Here is a 25,944-nt window from a genome sequence, read left to right on the forward strand (position 1 = left end):
AGCAAGTGTTCAAAAAAAAATATTTCATCCTCAAAATATTTCAAAGCCACATCAGTCTCTCAGTTATCTAAGACAAATTAGTTTGACGGCAGTATAGAGACTTGGCATCTGAGTTTTCTTTATAGCCTATTATGATTTAATGCAGGCATAAAATATTGCTCAGACAGTACAGTTAGTCTGAAATTGAGAAATCTAAGTGTTTTGAAACACCTTTTTATGAGACCAGCTTTCAGTTTAGCAACAGAGAGGTTCAATGCAATGCCTTTTTAAAATTCTTTAAAAAGCCTTTTTTTTTTCATCTCAGCTAAGTTTTGTTTTGAATGTAAATTTTGAGTTACTTTTGTCAAAAGGAAATAAACACAGAAAAAAAGTGGTGAAAGAAGGCCACAAGTCAAAATGCAATAATTGGAGGAAAATTAAAACATATTGCAGAATTAACAGAAAAGCATAGTGTATCACATTCTGCTAAGCAAAAATGAAAAAACAAAAAAACAACAACCCTGGAACAATTTAAGTGTTTGCTCAATATTTAGATCTTCTATGTTTGTAAATGTATTTCCATATTTTTTTAGTCATTCACTTCTTTATCTTTAAACTTTGCTGTATTTCAGAAATTTCTATATGCTGCTTAACCTACATTTACTACCGTCTGTAAATTATTTTGTTATGCTTTTATAATCTTCCTGCACTGCCCCTAGAATCACCCCGCAAAGGACGAAAGGCGTATCTGATCACTTGAAGTGTAAAATTGAAATGCTAAACCAACTCTTTAGAACAATTTTTAATTCCAGAAAATGCAAATTGGCAACATGAGATCTTCCCAAGCAGTCAGAGAAAAGTGGAATTTAGTTTCCTTAAAAAAAAAATCTACAGTGATTTTACCATTGAGTCTGTCAAACTATAGGTAGTCCTTGACTTACGACCACAACTGAGCCCCACAAATGCTGATGACATGACCCTGGGACACTGCAAACATCATAAAAATGAGTGAATTGTCAAGCATCTGATTTTGTAGATACCTGCAATGGTTATAAGTGTGAATAAAGGTCATAAGTCACTTTTCTCAGTGCCATCATAAAAGAATTACCTGTATACATAGCATAGTTTATAAAATTCATGAGAATTTATTTCCCCTCTCACATTTTGGATCCAGTTGTGGCCAATATCCATCGTGGCTGAGAATTTGGGGGATTTGGGTTCTAGTTTTGGAGATGGTTGGTTTAGCTGGACAATAGAAACGCCATGTTTTTATTTACATTGTGATGATACTTTCTCACAAGGGAGGAGGAAATGAAATCATCTTTTCTTTGGCCATCTGCCATAAATAAGTCAAGACAGCAAGAAAGATATAAGGGAAGTTATTGGACCAGGTGTGGTTGTACTTGGAGAAAACATCTCATTGCTTCATTCACCAGTAGCACCTGAGGTCTCTGATATGGTGACACATTAACTACACAACAGGTTGCCAGTCTCCTGGTGCCCATAATCTAACACCATGTTCTCCCTTTTAGCAAGGCCAACCCTAAAGGAAAAAGAGAAGCTGGACTTTGGAATGTTTGATCTCTTCTGGAATTAGGTTAAGGTTTAGTAAATAGATAAAAGTGGGGTGTCAGAGAAACGGACTAAAAGGAAAGGAGCCTGGCTATTATGATAGTAATCATATAGCCATTTTGAATAAAAATTAGGTTACCAAAAAAATGAAAGTTGTCAGATTAAAAGGTAAGGTGCCTTGCTTAATAATAGTCGTTTTGAACAAAAATGGGGAAATGCCTTATCATCCTTCTCATTTGGGATGGGAAGGATTTTTCTTGTTATTTGCAGGATTATGGCAAAGAATTATTGGATTTGTTTTGTCCTTTTAGCTACAGATCACAGAACACAGATGGTCTCATGTTTATGGGATTGGGAGAGTTGGAAATCTATATGTCTTTTGGAAACTTCTTCTGAAAGGTGTGCTGACTTTGCCTTCTAAGCTACTTACCTTAGTATCTCTTCAAAGATTTTGTATGGTTTTCCCATTGTCCTAACTCTGCGATTCATCTAAATTGGCTAGGAAAATGTTTTTTTTTTCGTGATGAACCTTTGCATATGGTCTGTATCAGCCCAATTATGCATGTCTTCCAGTTGAAAGTAATGGCAGTTTTAAATAGTGTTGTATTTAACATTGCTTGCTGGAAGAAATTAAAAATGAAAGCTGATGAATTTTTAAAAAATTTGTGTATGTATTTCAGGCTATTGGACTGCTCATCTTCCTTTATATTACCTTCCTTCTTTCTTTCTTTCCTCCCTCTCTCCCTTCCCTTCCTCCCTCCCTCTCTCCCTTCCTCTCAACCTTTCCTTCCTTCCTTCCTTCCTTCCTGCTATAATTAAGATCCATTCCATACCACATTTTAATATACTGGCTGGATTTGCTTTATTGATAAGATTTCTCCATAGAATTAATTGATGAGAATTTCTGAACTGACTAGAAGAATTTAGGGGAACAAAAGAATGCAGCACATATAGATTTAATGGATTTGGAATAGCAACTTCTATCTTGGATTCAGCTCTGAAAGGTAAATATTGACTGTAACAAAATACACTTTACTTATCTTATCTAGGGTGGGGGTGGGGAGAGGAAGGTACAATTACAAAATTTAGTTAGATGATAGCATGAATACTAAATAGCATCCCTGATTGGTTTTACAGTAGAATCTTTCCGACTGCTGTGCCTGGGACTCAAGACAACCTACAAAGTTACCCCTGCATGGCCCCATGGGAGTCTGACAACCCAATCATGATAACATTTCTTGCCACAGGAACAGGAAGCAAGTTTAAAGCCCAACAGAGGGTATAAATCTCCCTCTCTCACCCATGTAGACAAACAAATAGGGAAAGGAAGTCATTTAAAGAAGGGAGTGAAGGAGATTCACATAAACACGGAACATAATTTTACAAAGTGAAAGCAGGATCCCATTTAAAAATAAATGACAGAATAAATATCCTGCTCTTAAAAAGAAGTCTATGGAGCTTTTTTTTTTTCTGCATTCAAATAAGACTTGGGACCAAAATTTTCATTAGCAGTACAGTCATAGCTCTTAATTAGAATTCCAGAAGCATATTAAATGGTATTTGGTTCTACCTCAATGCATCATTTTTCTGTTAAATAATTGATCACAGCATGGAGATTATGTTTGTGGAATTTAAGAAAGTGATTAGGCCAAAGAACATTTTGGAAAGGGAGAGGAAAGAGAATTGCATCAAGTATTCTCGCCCAACACAAGTATTATCTCAGCATGAGCCAGTGAAGAGTGTTTCCAATGAATCTCAAGGATTGCCAAAATGACCAGAAAGGCTGATCCCTCAGGGCTTATTTCTAACATTGTCTCAGTGTCTCTGAACACTTCGTGTGTAAAACTCAGAACAAATTTAAGATTCACAACCAACTAGACGAATATGGTATGTGGAAGGACAAAGGTACAGGGAAGTGGATTGTCTGTTGAGGGAATGATACTTACAAATCCATAGCAGTTAGACACATTTCAGGACACAGAATATCCAGATGCCACCCTTATTGGGGTGACATTTCTGAATATCCCATCAAATGGAATTCAGATCCCCTCCATAGTTCCTAGCCATCTTATACAAAACTGCACACACTGTCTTTTATGGAGAAGGTTGTCTTTTCTTTTTCTCTTTTAATTACCCTGTATAACGTTTTAGCCAATTGCTTAAAGAATCAGATTAAAATTGGAATCTGACCCCTAATTTATTATCATTAGAATTTATAAAGATTTTTCTCTCCCTACTTATTATGTAATGCAAGAAAAGATGGTTGTATTCTAGAATACCTTCAATTCACTGTAATGTTTTGTGACCTTTCTTGTTTAATTTTAGTGCTGTTTTCATTCTATATTTAATCAATTCTCTTTCGCTCTCTCTCTCTCTCTCTCTTGCTCTTGCTCTCTCTCTCTCTCTCTCACACACACACGCACACATCATTACACTGGTGTTACGAGAATTTGTTTTACTCTATATTGTCAGAAGAGTACACAGCCCCTGTATTAATTCCATAAACCTTCATACATAAATTACATTAAATGTATCCTAAGCCTCCTACTTCAGCTACTTCTAGGAAGCCTAATAACTGTGAATAATGCACAAAATATTCAAACAGGAGATTATACTGGCTCGGGATTGATGGAGTTCAGACCCAAACAAGGGATTTTAGTACTGTACACCAGTCAAAACACATGCTTGTTAACTGACAGAATTGCTTTCACCTTTGTTTATGAAACTCACCTTTCCTCATAATTTATTATGCATTGTGAAGTGAAGGTTTTCTCTGATTGATAAGCACCATATCTTCCAAACTTTGTAGTGATTTAGGCATTAAGCAAAGATTCCACACTCAGCTGACATTTAACATTTTGATTTGTTTATATTTTAAGTTAATAATGTGCTGTTACATTTAAAGAAAGCACTTAAAACCTTACCATATGAAATCCAATTCTATGACTACTTATTTAAATAGCTGTGGGCATATCAAACTCAACATGTTCCATCCAGGGGTGGGACTCAAATTTTTTAACAACCGGTTCTGTGGGCGTGGCTTAGTTGGTGGGCATGGCTTGGTGGTCATGTGACTGGCTGGGCGTGGTCAACTCAACATCATTCACATCGAGGCACGCATCTCCTCGCCTGGCCTCTCATTATTATGGGGATGCTGCAACAGTTGTAAGCATGAAAAATGGTCATAAGTCACTTTTTTCAGTGCCATTGTAACTTTGAATGGTCACTCCACACAAGCAAAGGAAGAGAAAAAAACTCCAGAGACGTTCCTGAGACAGGAAGTCTAGTCCTGCCAAGAATGTAATAAGGGTTAATGGAGAGGCAGTTTCTGTAAGCAACACCAGAATGTTTCCTTCCTGCCTTCCTTACAGGATTAGGCCAGTAATTTCTTCTAACCAGTTCTCTGAACTGCTTAGAATGTTAACAACTGGTTCTAGTGAATAGGTGCAAACCTGTAGAATCCCACCCCTGGTTCCATCCTATTACATATGCAGAACTTCTGTTGAAAAAGGATGTCTTATACAAAGCAGAGAACTAAACTTTGACCAGTTTTCAAACTGCACGTACAGTTTGCCATTAATGTGTGCTTTAGATAATTTTATAAATTAAAATCTTCAATGCAGTATTAAATATCTGATTGTGTATAACACTCAGAGTTGGAAGGGACCTTATAGGTCATCTAGTGACCCCCCGCACAAGTGGGAGACCCTACACTATTTCTGACAAATGGCAGTCCAATCTCTTCTTGAAGGTCTCAAGTGATGGCACTCCCACAACTTCCGAGGGCAAGCTGTTCCATTGATTGATTGCTCTCACTGTCAGAAAGTTTCTTCTTATTTCCAGGTTAAATCTCTCCTTGTTCAGTTTCCATCCATTATTCCTTGTCTGGCCTTTGGGTGCTTTAGAAAATAGCTTGACCCCTTCCTCCCTGTGGCAGACCCTAAATATTGGAAGACGGCTATCATGTCTCCCCTGGTCCTTCTCTTCACTAGAGTAGCAAAGCTGAATTCCTATAACCGTTCTTCATATGTCTCCAGTCCCCTAATCATTCTGGTTGCTCTTCTCTGCACTTTTTCTAGAGTCTCAACATCTTTTTTATAATGTGGTGACCAAAATTGGATGCAGTACTCTAGGTGTGGTCTAAGGCTTTATAGAGTGGTATTAGTACCTCACTTGATCTCGATTGTATCCCTCTATTAATGCAATTTAGGATTGCATTAGCTTTTTTGGCTGCTTGATTGATTGATTGAATGAATGAATGAATGAATGAATGAATGATGTCAGTGATCTGTAATTGCTTACTTTCCTATATTATAGCCAGGACATTTTGTAATAAATATCATCTTCCTGCTTCATTGACAAGACTATAAAAATGTTGACTTTGGTTCCTCTGGGAAGAAATAACTCCTTTTCCAGTTTTGGGTTTATCATCATCACAGCCAGGAATGCCTCAATCACAGACTATTTTGCAAAAAGCAAACATTGCACCACTGTACATTTCCAAAATCCACCCCCACTAACCCTTTTCTGGATGGAACCACTGATGGCATAGATATTCTCTGTGGGTGGCAATCCTGCGTTACGTCTCCCTTTTTATAAGGCATTCAGTCATCTTCCTGAGGCAGAGTGGAAGATACTGGACAGTTGTGTATTGTACATCTTTCCTTAATCTGACCTAGAGCTTTCAGAATCTCCCTGGTGCATGTCTCCATCAGTTTTGAGGACAATAGTAAACAAAATGAGAATAAAAATCATAACAAAAATGAAGCCTTTGTAAAAAAAAATATGCATTTTCTTTCTTCTGGGATGTAAGGAATGAGTCGATCTAGATGCTGTTTTAAAGAATATCTAAGGAATGGTAAATCTTGAGAAGAACCTTAAAAATGAGATATTTTAATGTGGCTTTTTAAAACAATCACTATCATTGACCTTTTAGCATGTATTCTGATGCAAGTTGTTGGCCTGAATTCTGGTAACCTTAACTGAAAGATTTTACTTTTTATTTTTAAGGGGGAAATAACATATTTTAAAGGAAATAAAAAATAGCAACATACGGGAAGTAGGAAGTTCCTCTAAAGACAAGCGTTTGCTTGTAATTGAAGACTGAACATTCAGGTGTCAGGCACAAAGAAAGAGGATGACATTGTAAGGTGATCAGGGTTGCTTCTTTATTGCCGCCTGCCTGTTTGCAAGAATCTTACCAGACTGACTACATTCTCTTTATATGTCTATGGAGATTCTCAGTCATCCAGGTCATGGTTGTTCCAAAGGTGCTTTTTTTAAAAAAAATAGATTTTTATTATATTTTTAAAGGTGCTTTTTCAAGAGGCAGCTAGACTTTCTGACAACCATGAGCTGAAGAATCTTCTTGGATGAGAAGTGAAACGTCTTCAAAGATAAACCAGAAAGCCCAGTTGCCTCTTGAAAAAAGCACCTTTGGGATCCCCATGACCACATGATCAAAATTCAAATGCTTTGCAACTGACTCATATTTATGACAGTTGTAGTATCCCTGAATCATGTGATCAACTTTTGTGGCCTTCTGACAGGCACAGTCAATGAGGAAGCCAGATTCATTTAACAACCAAGTTACCAACTTAACAACTGCAGTGATTCACTTAACAACTGTGGCAAGAAAGGTCATAAAATGGGGCAAAGCTCACTTAACAACTGTCTCACTTAGCAACAGAAATTTTAGGCTCCCGTTGTAGTCATAAGTAGAGCACTACCTGTCATCTTTCCTAGAGGTAATGCCATCTCCTCATACCTGAGGAGCAACACATTTGGCCTGGCCTTCTGCAGCTTCCCATTCTCCATGATCAAACCCAGAATCGCTGTCTTTTCCAATTAATGTAAAGATCTTTTCGAAGAGTTCTGATTTTGGCTGACTATTTATACTTTATCAGTTGCATAATATCTTTGCTTTTTTTAAAAAAAAAAACGTTGTTCCTGTTATTTCTATCATCATTTGTGTGATGGCGCTAATTATTTTGAAAGCATCATAGGGACTGTCACTCTGCTCTTGTTGACAGTGAAAGTGAAAAATTAATTATAACAGAGAAGCTGACGATAACAACTTTAACCGACTTATGCTACATGGCCTGATCAAATCGGGCCGCTTCCCTGTCATGTCAATGAAGTACCAAGGATCTATAATAGATTGTACTTTTTCTCTTGTTTCCTTTTTTTAAAAAAGATTGTTTGACTGAAATACATGGTTCCATTGTAACCCGCTCACAGCCGTCCATGTTTGCAATTCCACAAAAGCAACAGATGAAAAATTACACTAAGAAAAGAGTTGTATTTTTTTCACACTGACAATATAATGTTCCAAAATAAACTTTCTCTTATTGCGTGCTATGTTTGTTCAGGGGAAAAAAATGCCTATTCTAATCTAATGGCTTTTACTGAGAGAGCAGATATAATAATCAACCATTCCAAATTTCAGCTCCTCACTGTTCCTTCGCTGTTTTCTAAGATGTATAGTTCAGTGCATCTCAGCTTTCTCAGTTTGGACTTCAACTCCCAGCATTCCCCATGGGAGAATTCGAGGAGTTGAAGTCCAGACATCATAAAATTGCCAAAGTTGAGAAACACAGATATAACCTAAACATGTACATTTGCAGTTACAATCTTTCTTTCTTTCTTTCTTTCTTTCTTTCTTTCTTTCTTTCTTTCTTTCTTTCTTTCTTTCTTTCTTTCTTTCTTTCTTTCTTTCTTTCTTTCTTTCTTTCTTTCTTTCTTTCTTTCTTTCTTTCTCTCTGTCTTCCTTCCTTCCTTCCTTCCTTCCTTCCTTCCACATTGGTAAGATTACTAAAGTTGTGCCACAAATGGAGTGTGACAGCATACAAGTAACGACTCTATCTAGTCATTGTAATAACATAGACTCTGGTTAAATATTATCCTTGAGTTTTACTATTATGAGCCACGGTAGTGCAGTGGTTAGAGTACAGTAATGCAGGATACTTCTGCTGACTGCCGGCTGACTGCAATTTGGCAGTTCAAATCTCACCAGGCTCAAGGTTGACTCAGACGTCCATCCTTCCGAGGTTGGTAAAATGAGGACCCAGATTGGTGGGGGCAATATGCTGACTCTGTAAGCCACTTAGAGAGGGGCTGTAAAGCACTGTGAAGATATAAGTCTAAGTGCTATTGCTATTCTACCCATGTGTGGGTGGGTGGGTGTATCTCTAAATCATCAACAACAAAACCTTTGATGGGAATAGCCATATTCTAAACAGACCGAATAAAAGCGGTGATATCCATAAGGTAACATGTCTAGGACACTGATTCTCCATGAGGACTAGAATCATGCTTTATTGAGGTAAGCCACAGTAACAGAATCTTTCAAGCCTCCCCATGTGTTCCCTTCTATCTTTCTTATATAATGTATCCCAGGGAATCTGGAGGAAGCCAGTCAGAGTCTCTTGCTAATACTTCCTACCCTTCCAGGCTTAATGCATCCTTCTTCTGCACCTGTTGATGTCCAGCTCCAATGTCATGTCTGAGGGTCCCTACACCTAAAGATTTCCTCTCTTGAGAATAGTAAAACTGGAACTCTCCTATATACAGGCAGTCCCTGGCTTACAACAATTTGTTTAGTGACCATTCAAAGTTACAGTGGCATCGAAAAAAGTGATTTACGATCATTTTTCACGCTCATCACCATTGGAAAACTGGAACTCTCCGATACACAGGCAGTCCTCGACTTACAACAGTTCATTTAGTGGCCATTCAAAATTACAACGGCACTAAAAAAGCAACTTATGACCATTTTTCACACTTACGACCATCGCAGCGTCTCTGTGGTCCCATGATCAAAATTTGGAAGCTTGGCACTTGGTTCATATTTATGATGATTGCGGTGTCCTGGGATCCCCCTTTTATGAAGTCAAATTCACTTAAGAACCGTGTTCCTAACTTAGCAATTGCAATGATTTTACTTCACAACCATGGCAAGAAAAGTTACAGAATGCAGCCAAACCCACAAAAGAAATGTCTCAACTTAGCAACAGGAAATTTTGGGCTGAATTGCAGTCATAAGTCGAGGACCACCCGTCGCCTCCTGTCGCCTGATCAATCCTGACTCTCCATAAGAAGAACGAAGCATCTGTTCTTCAGCGGATCCGTCGGGAAAAGGAACGCCTTGCGTGATGCCCATGACACTATTATTCTACTGTACTGGTTTTTAAACCGAAGGTTGTTTTCCTTTCCTCGTTGCCTCCTAATTCATCTGCGGAGGGCAGTTTGGATGCAAGGTTAAACAAATTATCTGACTTCTTGACAGTCCTCTTTTCCTGCCATTTCCCCATTAGGCACTTCTGCTAGCGTAGAGGTGGCTTAGTAACAACCATCAAAACTCAGTATTGTTGCATTCCGATCTCGCAGTCAAGCTGGCAAAGTCACTGCTAATTCCCCGTAGACTGCCCTGCTCCTGCTGCTGCTACGAGTAGTAATCAGGACAGTAATAATAACTCCAGTCGGCATTTATAACCCAGCCTGTGGGGACTGTGTTTTGCCTTCCCCCCATCTCGCCCCAAACCTCTTGTCTCCATGGGCAAGGACAGCATGCTTCCAGTACTACCACCGTCTCTTCCGCCTCATCCAAGTGTCAGCTAAGCCGGCATTCGGCTTGATTAGAGAATCAGTGGATGCAGCTCTCTTGCCTTTATTAGAAGGAGTCACTTAAACTGATTATCTGGAGCTCCGATTCAAGGGAGACAACAGGGACCGGGGCATGTCTTTTATCATGTTGATAGCCCGCACTTTCCCAATCAAGCACGTCCATGGTTGTAAATCAGCCTGTGTGTGAGACAACTAGATGGCCATCGGCCATTAGCCTTTGCACACTACTGTTTTCTGATGGCATTGAAATAAGCTAATTTGTTGTGGGGTGGGGGGGGCAGGGCTGACCCAGGAAGGTTTTATGGATTCAAACCCCAAAATGGCTCTCCGTCATAATTTGAGCATATCTTAGTGATTCTGTGTCATCTGCATCTGAGTCCTAACCTTCATTTGGGGTAAACATCAAGAAAAAAATTTCAACAAGGGATGCATTTTATAATTATCAGAGTTCGGTTAAAAATATGCGTTGGGAGCTCATCTGGCTCTAAAGACTTCCCTGAATAGAGGCATCTTCTTGTTCCTAGGGTTATTCCTGTGCTATGGCAGGGGCCACTTGTTGGCAAAGCCGTCTTCATTTGGCTCGATCCAGGGTATCTTCAGGGGTGACGTTCATCAGTGGTGGGATTCAATTTTTTTTACTCTCAGTTCTGTGGGTGTGGCTTGGTGGCCATGGCAGGGGAAGGATACTGTAACATCTCCAGTCAGAGGTGGTATTTGCCAGTTCTCCGAACTACTCAAAATTTCTGCTATCAGTTCTCCAGAACTGGTCAGAACCTGGGAATGCACTGAATTCCCAGCACCGCATTAAAAAAGGTTTGCTTTTATACACAATTTGTGTCTGTTTAATTTGAACAAGGCTTGGGTCAGAACAGGATATGTCTATGTATCCACAGGCGCACCATTGGCCAAGTCTGCCTTTTTGGTGAGAGCTTGGAAGAATCACACAAAAAAGTTGATTAATGCTCAGAAGAATGCTAGGTTACTGGTACTCATTATTTTTTTAAAAAAAAATCTAACTGGGAGGCAATGTCTTCCACAGTTTTAATCACATGAATCTCAATTTCTGTTTAACTCATATGTATGTAAAAATAAAGCATGGCTTTGAAAAAAATGCCACAAGCCTTCAGTGACCTCATTCCAAAGGAGCAAAGCCCTGGAGAGCTGTTATTATGTTAGTTCAGGATATAGCCCATCATTTCCAGGTCCATTTGGGACAGGTTTTTAGGAGTGAATGTGAGGGAACACAGGGCCACATGGGCCAAATCTTTATGTATGTGTATTTATGCATATCAATCAGTCGATAATAAACAGAACTTATTCACAACTGATTCTATTCCAGGGCAGTAACTCTATTGAATTCTACTATATAGTGCAATATTCATGCAATATCAGGGGTTTTCGATTCAATGTATAGAATGTGAAGGATGTGTGTTTGTGTTTATTTCCATAGTCATAATGTACACTGAAGATAGTATTTAATTTCATTGTACAAAGCGCAATGACAATAAAGTAAAGTAAAGTAAACTAAACTGTGGCATAAAAAAAGAGAGAGGATAAATTTACAGAATTGTCCTGATGCAGGGAAGAATCAGAATTTTTTTCCCCCCACTAACACAGTATTTGAGTTTGACTGCTATGGAACTGTGTTGTTTTCAAGACCTCAAAAGTGCCAGAATAGAAAACAAGTCCTACTCATACGATGTCATCCAGATGCTTATCAGCAATCTGGACAGTAAGTAGCTTGTCTGAAGTCATCATTTGTCCGGATAGTTTGTGTTCTCTTCAGCTCAGGGCTTCCTGATTATTGTTTATTACTATTTGCTAGAAAGCACAGAATGAAGCCAGATCATTTGAGATAAAGTATTTGAGATGGGAATTAAATTCAGATTTTCAGTTAAAAAAAAATAAAACTCCCCTTGCCAGTTTAACTCAAACCCAAACAAGTAGTGTGTGAGGCCGTGGATATTTGCATGCATGCATGTGCGAATATACTTACACTTACCATAGTCAAGGAAGGAAGGAAGGAAGGCGAGAAAGTGGGGGGGGAGGGGGGAAGACTCGTGAAGGAAATGGAGAACACCAGAGTTGTTATCCAATAGCAATTAGAAAAAGCAAAGGAGGCAAAGCAAACACCAAGCAAAGACCTTCATTAAAACAAGGAGGATCCACTGAGGATGGAAATGTGGTTGCAATCACACTGCCTTTGTAGCTTTGTAAGCAGTCTTCCCAGACCAGAAGCTGTGAATGTCTCATCTGAGTTTTCTCCTTTCTTAAATGTCACTGCATCATGGTACTCAACTTCACGGTGCTCTTCTAGCATCCCACCACCACACCTGAATATGCCATGTACAATTTTTAACAGCTGCAGTCTCCTGAATGTTTGAGCATGTCAGTAGATGCGACAGGCTCCTTGCAGAGCCAAGGGGAGAAAGAAAACAAGCAGGTATAAAGTATGCATCGGTCCCCTTCATCAGCATGCATGGAATGCACCATAAAACACTGTCTCCATGCTAAAGAGGCCAAGCACAGGAGAGGAATTGCTCCAATTAATATTGATAGGAAGCACTTTTGACATGGATAAAGTGCAAATCAACGTGACCCATGGGGGAGGTGATTAGAAATGATGGTTGTGTCTGAGGTGCAACATTCATTGTCCTAGGAGTCTCCAAGATACCAAGTCTACAATAAAAACTGCCAGATTCTATGAGCAGAATATTTTGATTATGTTTCAATAATGCATTCTATATTGGAAAATAGTTGCCTCTGTATACCCCCCATTTTGAAGGTCCAGTTCACAGCATGAAATTAAGGATTAGAAATTTGCCAATTCCACTATATGTGTTCAATGCTGTGCAAGTTTGTAATTCTTACGGATGCTGTGAACAGTCTACTTTTGATTTCTAGCATTCTAGGCAAAAGAAAGGTCTTCTTCCTTAATGGGGTTCCGCAGATCTTTAAAGTGCCTTCTTGTAGTGAAGATTCAAAGAAGCCTTCTGAAGCTGCTTCCACAAGAAACATAGTCTCCTTCTAAAAGTAGAGCAACCATTTGTCTTAATCTTGCTGGCTTTACTTACCTTCTTTGACACTTGCTACAATTACAGCAGACTTCTGCACAATTGCAGTGTCTGCCAAGAAGTTTCTTCTGGCTTTGCAAATGCTGAAGGAGGTAGAGAAGAAATTTCAAAGCAATACAGACTACTTATCCCAAAGACAACTGGACTGTCTTTGTTTTTCTCCTTATGATGTTTCGCTTCTTATCCAAGAAGTTTCTTCGGTTACAGAACTAAAGAACTGAAGAAGCTTCTTGGATGAGAAGCAAAATGCCTTCAAGGAAAAACAAAGAAAGTCCAGTTGCCTTTTGAAAAAGTACCTCTGGAACAACCATGGCCTGGATGACTGAGAATATCCGTAGACATACACATCACCTAGCAACACATCATATCCTAACTTTGTGTCTTGTTCATATATAAAGTGCTTTCTGGAAGTGATTCAAAGTAGTTTTGTTCCCTATCAACAGTTCTCAAATTTCCTGTGAAAATCAGAACACTCATCAATGGCCCATCAGAACTTGATACACATTTTCCCCAGTTATTCTGTCATTTACTCAGATAATTGCAATAGCATTTAGACTTATATACCGCTTTGCAGTGCTTTACAGCCCTCTCTAAGTGGTTTACAGAGTCAGCCTATTGCCCCCAACAATCTGGGTCTTCATTTTACCCACCTCGGAAGGATGGAAGGCTAAGTCAACCTTGAGCCTGGTGAGATTCAAACTGCCAAATTGCAGGAAGCAGAGGTAGCCTGCAGTACTGCACTCTAACCACTGCACCACCATAGCTCATAATGTTAGGATAGATTGTCTAATGCTATAGTTTATCTAGTTGGCAGATCAAATTGGGTTCTATCAAGTCATCCATGTGCCAAAGTAGTATCATTTTATGCTTCTTTTAATAAAACCATCATTTTGCTTCTAAGTCCTTCTTCATAATTTTATAAGCATCTGTTTGTATCTTCAGTAAAGGTATCTGACTACACTGTCTTTGGTCAGCACTTCTTTTATCCCCTTGGATTTCTCTAAACATGAGGGTCTTATCCAATGATTCTTGCTTTTGCATTGCATGTCCAAAATAGTTAAGCTTTAGCTTCATTATTAGTGCTTCCAGTAAGAAAGCAGCCTGGCTTTCTTTGTCTACTATTGATTAATTTGTTGTTCTTGCAGTAGATGTTATTTACAATTTCCTCCAGCCCTACAGTTCAAGGCTCCTCCATTTTTCTTTGTTTACCCTTCCTGATAGTCCAACTTTCATATGCCATATGCTAACACCTGAAAACCATCACTTTTATTTGCACTGCGACATCTCTACACTCAGTATTTTGTCTAGGTTTGCTGTCACTGGCTTTCTCTCAGATAACAGATGTCTTTATTGAAAGAATTACCACAATTTTTAAGGATCACATCTGTTCACTTCTTCTCCATCTCTGTACATTGGATTGGTATTGTTTGGTAATATACCTTTTAAAGAAAATATTGAGCAGCCAATTAGCTCTGGCACTCTCTTCTTTCTCCATAGCAAAAGATCCCTTAAGCCTTCAAAATATTACCACCACCATATCTGAGATGAGTGACTTTTTCTCCCAGAAATTTCCATTCCAATATTTTGGAGATTCTCAGTCATCCAGAGCATGGTTGTTCCAAGGATGCTTTTTCAAAAGGCAACTTGACTTTCTGTGTTTTTCCTTGAAAATGTTTCGCTTCTTATCCAAGATGCTTCTTCATTTCTAGTGCAATTCAGGTGACCCTGAGGACACAAATAAATCTCCACATGGCCTCAACAGAAAGGGTGCTAATGACCAGATGACTGAAAGGAATATAAATCCTTCAATTCTCCACCATTCAGTCAGAACTAAAGAAGTTTCTTGGATGAGAAGCAAAATGTCTTCAAAGCAAAAAAAAAGTCTAATTGCCTTTCGAAAAAGCACCTTTAGGATTCCTATATTTCTTTAGTCCAATATCATTCATGATGTATTCTGCATACAAATAAATAAAGTTATATTTCCAGTCTTGGAATATTTTTTCTTCAAATTTGAACCATGAAAGCTCTCCATATTCAGGCAATTTTTTCTTGATCATGACATAAATTTTTCAAAAGGCACATGAGACAATCCAATATACCCATTTTTAAGGCTATTCACAATGTGTTGTAGTTAAGGGTTATTCATAATGTATTATAGTTTCGAAGTCAAAAGCCTTTGTAGAATCAATAAAGCAAAAAAAATGACTTTTTGGAATCCTTTGCCTTTTTATATCCCATTAGTTATTAACAATATGATTTCAGAAATATTTGCCTCTTCTAAATCCAGCTTGTATTTGTGGCAATACTTGTTCCATATATCATGAAAGTCTGGATTATAAAAACTTGAGCATTACCTCACTAGCATGAGAAGTGTAAGAATGCTCAAACTACTGAACAGTAAGTATAATCCTTCATTAGCCTGTGCATCCGTTAGTACTGCCTTTTCTTGATACTACAGTACAAACTGGTCTTTGATTTTTTTTTCTTTCAAGTCTTTGGAAACTGCTATTTTTTGTACCTGTTTACAAACTGTAAGCAGCACTTCACTTATTTTTTCAAGGTTTCAAACAATTTGGCAGATATTTTATTGATACTTGCAACTCTGTTATTGGTAGTATTGTATTTATTAGAGTCCTGATATAGTTGTATAGATGTATTAGCATCACTGAACTTTCCTTTTGCCTCTGATCATATCAGCTGGATAGCAGCTGGAACTCCTAAATTCAGCCACATCATAATCCAGTCTCATTGCTGGAGTGGAATGGAAGAGTGGAGTGGAGTGAAACGGAACGGAATGGAACAGAACAGAACAGAATAGAACAGATTTATTGGCCAAGTGTTACTGAGCACATAAGGAATTTGTCTCCAGTACATAAATTCTCAAACTTTGTTTTTCTCTTCCCCAGGAACTTTTTGGATATTTTTGAACTGAGTGTCTCATCTTCCAGTAACAGGTTGATCTTATTGTGGTTGTTAATGTTGATTTGGCTTTCATGGCAGACCATTGGAGTATGTTGTATTTTTCTTCTCCAGTTGATTGTATTTTGTCTTAATCCTTTTATATGATTTGCCTATCATAGCAATAGTACTTACACTTATATACTTTATAGTGCTTTACAGTCCTCTCTAAGCAGTTTACAGAGTCAGCATATCACCCCCAACAATTTGGATCTGCCTCGGAAGGATGGAAGGCTGAGTCAATCTTGAGCCTGGTGGGATTCGAACTGCCAAATTGCAGGCAGCCGGTAGCCAGCAATATTGCATTTGAACCACTGTGCCATCGCTTCTCATAAATGACTCTTATGGGTCTATTCATTCCCTGCTCATAAAGTCATTGGGATGTACAAAACTCTTCACTACTAGTGGTGATAGTGATCCAAGAAAGACTCAGTTATATATGATTTGGAAGCAGATTGATAAGCAAGAAAGTGGCATCCATTTACATATCCCATTGGGGTGATTTGATTGACGAATATAAGTCTACGAAACTGGCATGAATTAGGAGCTTTCCTTTACTCAAACTGGCAGTGCAAACTGTAGATGGGCACATTGGCATGGACCATCTTAAGCTATTGTACATTGACACTATGTCACCATCATGCTTCAGTTCATAGCTTGAGCAGAGCCCCCATCCTATCACTCTGAATTATAAGAACCAACATTTTTGCATTATTCCTAAAGCCACAACAGAAGCTTAGGAAATATGTCATACTTTTAGCTGCCTGTGCCCTCCTTTTTAGCTACTGGGTCATGTTTGCTTCCTCTGCTAGCCAGATGATCACAGATCGTATGTTGAAATGCGCACTACGTTATTTTAAACTTCCTGATAACATTTAATTACAGTTCAGCTCTCTAGCGTCCTGCCATTAGCAGGGCATATTTTTAAAGAAACATTTTTGAAACCTTATCACTGTTTGATGAACATTTCATGAGTTTTCAAAATTCAGACATTGTCCCAAAGCAGAATAATTTAACACAGCAGCAACTCGTCTCCTCCGAGTCCTCTTTCTCTACTTGTGATATTTTTCAGTGAAACCAAGATTGTAAGTGACCTCAAGAAATAAATTAGAGGGGGAGGGGGAGTAGAAGAAAAAATGTACCATTGAAACTCAAAAAAGGATGGCTGAATGTTAAAAAGTATTTAAGGACTGGATGAGTGTAAGTGGTCCTAAAAAGCTAATGTTGTCTGCAGTGGCCTAGCACAGGGGTTTCGAACCTTGGCAACTTTAAGCCTGGCAGACTTCAACTCCCAGAATTCCCCAGCCAGCAAATCTGGTGGACTTCAACTCCCAGAATTCCCCAGCCAGCTTTGTTCCCCGGGGAATTCTGGGAGTTGAAGTTCTCTAGGCTTAAAATTGCCAAGGTTGGAGACTCCTGGCCTATCATGACAAACTATTGGGGAGGGGAAATATTTTCTAGTAGTAACAAGAAAACATTTCCCCTCCCCAATAGTTTGTGATCCAGTGGGATCACTCCGATCCAAAGGTCCATATTATCTATATTTTAAAATGGCATTCAAGTTCCAGAATCAATGTTACAATGATGACATACTGTTTGTTCTAGTCAGAAAGTATCATCCTGTGCAAAAACAACTGTGATAAATGAAACCGTGAATTTATATACATGGCAGCAGCTTCCAGTGTAGACCAGTTTGGAATTATTTATCTTGTGTCTACTTAAAGCCATGCATGGACTAGAATAATAATACTCAAAATTAAGGTTCTTGCCAGAACTACTTGGGGAATTTATCCACTCCTTTTTCTGTACTATTTATCTAATGTTGTCTCTTGCTCACAATAACTCTATAAGCAAACAGACATGACAATTGAATCAAACAATCAAATACACACCAAACCCAAAGTCCCAAATCTTTCAAAGAAAAGATCCTGGCTAGAAGCAGGAAAAAACAACAATAGATTCACATTCAAATTCATGCAGATGCACAGTGAAGTTGGGTAGCATCACAAAGGGATAAACTACCAGTGCTGGAATAACTTGGAAGGATTTGCAAGGCATGAATTACTAATGCAACTGAGTCTGATTTCACTTCCCAGTGATCTCATTTCAGCCCGTGTCATTCATACATTTCTGTCCTGCTCTGCAGAGCTTCTGGAAAATGTCAAACTTGAGGGAACTACTAATGACAAAAACCCATCTGATGAGATCTCTCTTTTAAGTCTTTCCATTCAGGGCCCCCATTCTTGCCTATAGGACTTGCAGGTCTATGACTGGCTTGTATTCATGCTAAGGAAATATCCATTGCTTTAATTCTAATAGATCTAGATATCTATTATCTATGGTCTGTGGACTTGAGAGTATTTCTCTTGCTATTAATATTGTTCCTGCCTTATCAATGGGACTGATGCCATGATTCTCTTGTACCAGTGGTTTAAATAGGAGTATATACAGTAACCTAATCTTGGGCCATGTTAAAGATGTAGCATTCACATTTCAGTATAGACATTTGACCATCTCTACTGATCCTGCTACCAAATTACACAACGTGGGTAATATAACCTGATCAGATCTGATGTTATAATTGTACAATGTTGGCCAAAGACGTGGCACTGTACGCTGCCAGTTTTTGACAGTTTTCTGATTCTTATGTAGCCAAATGACTCTTCAGTGGGCAGATTAGTTTTAAGAGGCATCATAGCTATCACTTACTTCCATTTTTTTTTAATACTTGATATTTTTCATCAAGATTGTACATCATTTATCCGTGCCAAACAAATCCCTAAATTAGTGGCTCTACCTTGCTGGTAGGTCCTCAAAAACACTGTCCAGTTTAGCGAAACAGTTTTTTGTGGCACTGTTTGTTTGTTTTAAAGATTTTTTTTAAAAAAATGAATAAATATTCGCCACAATTGTCAGATTAAGAAAATGAACGCACTTCTTCAAATTGCATGAGACAAGTGAAATCTCTTATTTTAAACCCTTTGTTAAAGCTGTAAAAAGACTGGCATGCTTTTTAATCCTTCCTTGTAAATTGCCAGCGAAGAAAAAAGTTGCTCTACAAAAAATCAAGTCCTGCAGGTTTAAAATATTTGAATTCATTTGAGGGAAGCCTAAGAATAGATGTAGCTTGTGGAAAGCACATTTCCTAATAGGAATCCACTCTCGGGGGATTTGTCTTTTCAAGCTCTTTTATATTCCTACTAGCTGGATTAATCTACCACCCCCATCCCCAAAATGACCTGGTGTGGTTGCTTTACTGCACTCCTGACGTGCCATTTGATTCCTATTCCCTGGTCACGGGATTTGGAAGTGTTCTCTCTAAGCCTTCTGTTTATTTATTCTGCATTGCCTTGTCTTACCATCAAAGCTGATACCAGCCAGAGCATAGAAGAATCAAAGAAAAAGTGCAAGGTTGGAAGATGTGGAGACACCTGGCCCGTAGAATCTCCAGAGTCTGATTCAACTTCATGAACGACATCATCATCATCATCATCATCATCATCATCATCTTGTCTAGTTGCATCTCTTTAAAAAGTGATGACTGGAGAGAGCAGCTGCCTTGTATTCATTAGGTTAGATTCTGTTTCTGTCTTGTCCTTGTTTGTCTATTCTACACAGACAGGCAACAGGTTTTCAAGGTTTCAGGCAGAGCAGGTCACATCAGGTGCTTTGTGAAGCTTTTATTGAAACTGAAATCTTTTTTTTTTTTAACACAAATTAGGTGGTCTGCCTGCCATTGAGTTATCTCGATAAAGGAGAATATTTGTAGCTCGGGGTTGAAACGAGGGTTCCCTGGTGCTCTCTAAGCTTGGTTGTTTCCTTGCAGATTTTTTGTTGCCCAAACTAGGTAGTATGATCAGAAATGATGATGTTGTGACCTAGTTTGGATGATGAAACATCTGCAAGAAAATAACCAAGGACACCCTCACTGATCTGTCTCACCACCACCATACTGCAGATATACAGATAGATAACAGATAGAGTTGGAAGGGACCTTGTAGGTCATCTAGTCCAACCCCCTGCCCAAGCAGGAGACCCTACACCATTTCTGACAGATGGCAGTCCAATCTCTTCTTGAAAGTCTCAGGTGATGGCGCTCCCACAACTTCCGAGGGAAAGCTGTTCCATTGGTTGGTTGTTCTCACTGTCAGAAAGTTTCTCCTTATTTCCAGGTTGAATCTCACCTCGTTCAGTTTCCATCCATTATTCCTTTTCTGGCCTACAGGCGCTTTAGAAAATAGCTTGACCCCTTCCTCCTCTCTGTGGCAGCCCCTCAAATATTGGAAGACTGCTATCATGTCTCCCCTGGTCCTTCTCTTCACCAGACTAGCGAACGGTTCCTGTAACCGTTCTTCATTTAGTCTCCAGTCCCCTAATCATCCCGGTTGCTCTTCTCTGCACTTTTTCTAGAGTCTCAACATCTTATTTATATTGTGGTGACTAAAACTGGATGCAGTACTCTAGCTGTGGTCTTACTAAGGCTTTATAGAGTGGTATTAGTACCTCCCTTGATCTTGATTGTATCCATCTGTGAATGCAATTTAGGATTGCATTAGCTTTTTTGGCTGCTCTGCACACTTAGCTGCTTGTCCACTAAGACTTCAAGATCCTTCTTACAGTTACTGCTATTGAGCTAGTTTCACGCAGTCTATATAGCAGCTCTTAATGAACTGCTTCCTTCCTTAAACTCAGGAAAGAGAATTCAGTAACTCTGAGCAATGGGTTGCCGAGTGCCATGGAAATGAATCCAACTACAACTTGAGACAGAAGCCATGATCTGGTAGCCTGTGACTACATATAAGTATGAATTTTTCAAGATGCATTTTTTTTAATTCTAAGACTCAATATCCAGAGCTCCTGAAAATTTGGTCAAAGCCCTAACTACTGCAAAATATCACGGGGTGCATTTTTATGAAAACTTCATCCAGAATTTCTCATATGGAAACAATTAAGAGTTTGAGTATTAAATCTCGGAAGAAAAGGGCACTTGAAACATATACCAAAAGAGAGCAGATTGTTTAACATTTAAGGTCATTTTATTGGCCAAAACAAGCACATTTGTAAAGGCAGAGAGATATTAATGCTGCTAGCAGAGCAAGAGATAAGATACTTATCCTTTTTACAAGTCACTCGCTTCCATTGAAAAAGACCAATAGATCAAAATGCAACTAATAAATGAATGTTCAGATTATTGTCGCATGACTGTGCTTGTGGCTCACAAAACCCATTTATTTTTCCAACCTAGGTATTATGCTAAAAATCTCAAGAATATTCTATGGTGGTCTGAAAAGATGCATGTTATTAATCCTTTTTAATCCCATTTATCATGTATAGTGAAAACTATAGGCAACACTGACGCTGTGAACTATACAACAGGCAAAGCAGCAGCTCACACTGTACTATCAAACTAATTTAATGTACTATCAAACTAATTTATTTTACATGCTTATTAACTCTGTTAGGCTAGCAAAAGAACTATAAATGACTGACATCCCACATATGTGGAATGTTTTTAAACTTCAGTGTCGCAGCTATCTGTTGGCTGCATGTATAACAAAGAAGTGAATCTGGGGTAACAGAAATGCAGTATAGTGTGCAATTGTTCCTTTATTTTAAAAAAATAGTTTATTTTCTTGTTTACTTAGAAAAATACATGTATATAAAGAAAAATAAATAACTATAATGGGTGGCATCAAGAAATGCCATTCTATTGATAGAAATTTTCCTTTGCACAGAATGGCAATGCTGATCTTTCTAGATAACTTTCAGAAACTGGGAATCTCTCTGCCTCCTCCTCCTCCTCCTCAACTCTAGACATAGGATCTCATGCCAGGGATCCCTCCACAAGGAGAGCCATTGCATTGGGTGGGCTATTTAGAGGATTTTGATACAAGGACACAAATTAGTACCCAAAATAGCATCAGTCCTTAAACGTGGATTATCAGGTTACACCTCCGTACAACTCTGTCTGCACAGATGTTTCAATTACTCCACCTGAGAACCTTTTTGATGGGATGCAAGGAGCAATCCTTCATAAAATGATACATCAGTCATCATTAGAGACAATTAATATTACAACAGCTTGATCTAAGGGAGAACACGGGGAGGCTTCTGCTCCAATCAGCTCTTCCTAAGCCCCAATGTATCTTTCTTGCGTTACTGCATTTCTGCCCTCATTACTGTCCACTTTAGAGCCCATAATAGAAATTGGTACTTGTCAGAGGGACAATTGCATTAGCCTGCTATTAAATACAATAGAGTTTTGGCTGGTGGAGAAGTATAAAGTATAATACTTTCCATGAGTAATCATCTCAGATAAGCTGTACATAAAAAGCATCTACAAAAGAGACCTAAAACAAGATGAAGTGACAACATCAGCAAGTGTCCCAAATTCTTTTCCTGAGAATGCAAATGATCAGCTGTCTGCAAGGAGTATAAATCCTTCCATTCCACACCCTCCTGTCAGAATGGAAGAAGTTTCTTGGATGAGAAGCAAAATGTCTTCAAAGAAAAAAACCCAAAAAGTCCAGTTGTTGCTTCTTGAAAAAGCACCTTTGGGACAACCTTGACCTGGATAGCTGAGAATCTCCATAGACATCAGCAAGTATTGCGGGTCCAACTTGCAAAGGAAAGCTGAAGATCATATTGGTTGGAAACATGCAGAAGAGGCCTTCATCAGACAATGGCTGGAATGATGATGAATGATGAAGCTATACAAGAACTCTACTTCTTCATCATGAGTTGACAACAGGACCTTCCAAATGGCCATATTGGCGTGCTTCCCACCAGCCCTTATGTTAGCCACTTGCCAATCCCTGTTTTGCCACAGTAACAAAGTCAGCCAATGGAATTATCTTTACTGATTTAATGCAGGTCAATTTCTGGAAAGAAATTGGATTAGCCTGCCACTGTTTACCTTTTCATAAACTGTCACCTGCCAGCCAGAAAAGCAATCACCAATGACTCTACTATGATTGTAAGCAAGTGTTTGGCATGATGAATTTACTTACCTGTGCTATTGCCCAATGGAACAAGTGGCAGGTATAAAGGGGAGCATAGGGCAGAACAGGAGAGGGCTCTCTTGATGCACCTATTCATCAAGGACATGTGTCATGTCTGTAGGTTATTTCCAAACATGAAACTAGAAGCTTTCTGAACAAGCACTAAACCTATGTTCAAAAGAAGCGCTTCAGACAGGTAGCAGGTGCATAGGATAGCCCTGGGATGAAATGGGAGGAGGCAATCAACAGCAAGCAAGCTTTTGTTTTTGACTATACTCAAGAGAAGGGTAGTGCCGGCAGCAAGTGACTAAGAAGTCCAGCCCTCACCTGGGCATCCTGCAGAGGTAAAAAAAAAGAATGGCCTTGGAGAACATATCATTCTTTTATTTTTATTTTATTTTATTTGGTTTGTCAATTGCTTACAAGATAACAGGTATAAGTAAAAACATAGTTATGAATACATGAATGCATATAAGAAAAATAAAAAGAAACAATAGGACAGGGACGGTAGGCACGTTGGTGCGCTTATGCACGCCCCCTACAGACCTCTTAGGAAAGGGGTGAGGTCAATAGTAGACAGTCTAAGGTTAAAGTTTTGGAGGTTTGGGGAAGAAACCACAGAGTCCGAGTTTTGATTGACATGTTAGTCCACCAAACCTGAAATGATGTATTTTAATCACTATTTTTAAACTTGAACAACTAAGCCCAACCTTAAGCCCCACAGCTAAGGCTTGGGAATGAAACAAAATGAAGTCATGAGAATGTGCCCAGCAAGAATAAGTGGTTACCTGTGCATATTCATGCCTTGGAGGAAGCAAGGACAAAACCAGAAGCGATAGTTCCTTCTTTCCCATCACTGAACAGAAATATAATATCCACTTCCCTATTTATCTGATATTAAGCTTTTAGACTTACTTCTGAGTTAGGCATGTTGAAGTGCTGTTGGTTCTGTTGAAGTGCTAAGCAGTATCTTGACTATAATTATATTCATTGTGACACATAACGTGTAAAGTGTTTTCAGCATTGCTTTTATTTTAAACTCATTTACTCTCAACATATTGTAACCAATTCAAAGGCATACAAAGAGTTTATAGTTGCATATTATGTGTGTTATGCAAATAGCAGTTCCAACAGTAACGTAGTTTCAGCTGTTTAAATAGCATTAGAAAAACTACCTCCCTTCCTCAGCGCAATTATCCTCGGTCTTCAATATTTATCCCAGTAAATGTCATTAATACATACAAAACTTTCCTAGATCTTCTTCTAGTATGTCTTCCTCTCTCTCCCTCCCCAATAGACCTCCCCCATTTATCTTTTCCAGATAGAAACATTTTTCAAAGATCAGCATCAGTACCCTTCTCTCTGAATGATACAATGATATAGGAAGACTTAAGCAAGTTTTGCCCATCCTAGTATTGATTTACAATTTCTCAAATTATAGTGCAGAAATCTTGGGACTATCTCAGCCTCTGTCGTGTTTAAGTTGCCCTTGCATGGATGAAACAATCACCATAGGTAAGGTTCAGATATAAATAGATAAAATCTGACATGAATAGAACGTATTGCTGGTAAATGATTGACTTTGTAATTTGACTATGACTGGTTTGATGTTAAAAGTAGCTCTTAGCTGTGGCACAGATGGTGAGGATGATCTCTTTTTATTTTACTTTATGGAGTTTACAGATTGCACTGGTTTTGGAAAAGTGTGTAGCAATATCTTCTTAGATCTGGAAGAGATCTAACTGGGATTTGTGTCTCTTTCTTATTCTGTGCTGCAGCATTGCATTACAGTGCATGATGTCAATAAGAACACCTTGCTTTGTCAGATATGGTGGCTTCAGTGTTAATGAGACTCTGCATATTAATTGAACAGAAAAAGAAGCACTGCAGACTATTGACTTGACTAACACTAATATTCTTATAATGTTTCTACCTGAGCTAAGCCCTCCTTCTGCAATTTGTTTAATGTGGTACCTTGTAATTTCCTATTTGATGCTCAGATCTCTTAAAAACTCCAGATCCTGGCAGTATGTAATCTGGAGGGGTTCCAACTTGGTACCCTCCAGATGTGTTGTCCTTCAAAATCACTTCATTTGCAGCCAGTATAGTCTTTGGACATACTGGCTGAGAATGATGAGAGACTATAGACCAATATGTATACAAAGCAAAGTATCATATAGGGAGCAGTGTATTTAAAAATATTTTTATTGTGTAACAAACAGTACCTAATAAATATGACATTGCTGCTCAATTGACCTATAGTTGTCCACAATAGAAATAGGTTTATACACTATGAAATATGTAGTTATCAACAAGAATTATCTAGTAGATTTGTAAGAAGATTGAAATGATTCAGTTCAAAGCAGAAATAATCAAATCACTCCTCCAAATTTAATTTTGAATCGATTCAAGGTGTTGAATTGAATTAGATATCTTTGAATTAGTTCAGATAAAATATGAAAATCATTCTAGGTCTGCAGAATTTTAGGATTTACACAATCTCAAATAACGTTGCATTTTTCCTTCCACATATGACAAAGATTAGCAAGGTCAATGAAGCTATGCAGTGGGTCTCTGATAATGACATGAGGAGCAAGTAGATCAGTTTTACCCCTCCTGAAAATCCAAATTATCCAATTGAAACTTGATAGCTGATCATGTAAAAAGGCTATCCTCTTTCTATATTTTGCCAAAATAAAGCAGCTGATTTTTTTTATCTTTCTCTATTCTACCCT

General features: G+C 38.5%; 1 long non-coding RNA gene across 1 annotated transcript; it reads left to right on the top strand.

Moving 5' to 3' along the window:
• The first annotated feature begins 1,866 nt into the window (after window positions 1–1,866).
• Window positions 1,867–18,971, top strand: LOC148128012 (uncharacterized). Its single transcript, XR_015741296.1, has 3 exons — window positions 1,867–1,950; window positions 2,437–2,555; window positions 15,956–18,971. It is a non-coding gene; the product is annotated as an uncharacterized LOC148128012 (long non-coding RNA).
• Window positions 18,972–25,944: the final 6,973 nt, after the last annotated feature.

Source organism: Pseudonaja textilis, chromosome 1 (genome assembly GCF_049901715.1).
Source record: "Pseudonaja textilis isolate UNSWEBS1 chromosome 1, rPseTex1.2, whole genome shotgun sequence".
NCBI lineage: Eukaryota > Metazoa > Chordata > Lepidosauria > Squamata > Elapidae > Pseudonaja > Pseudonaja textilis.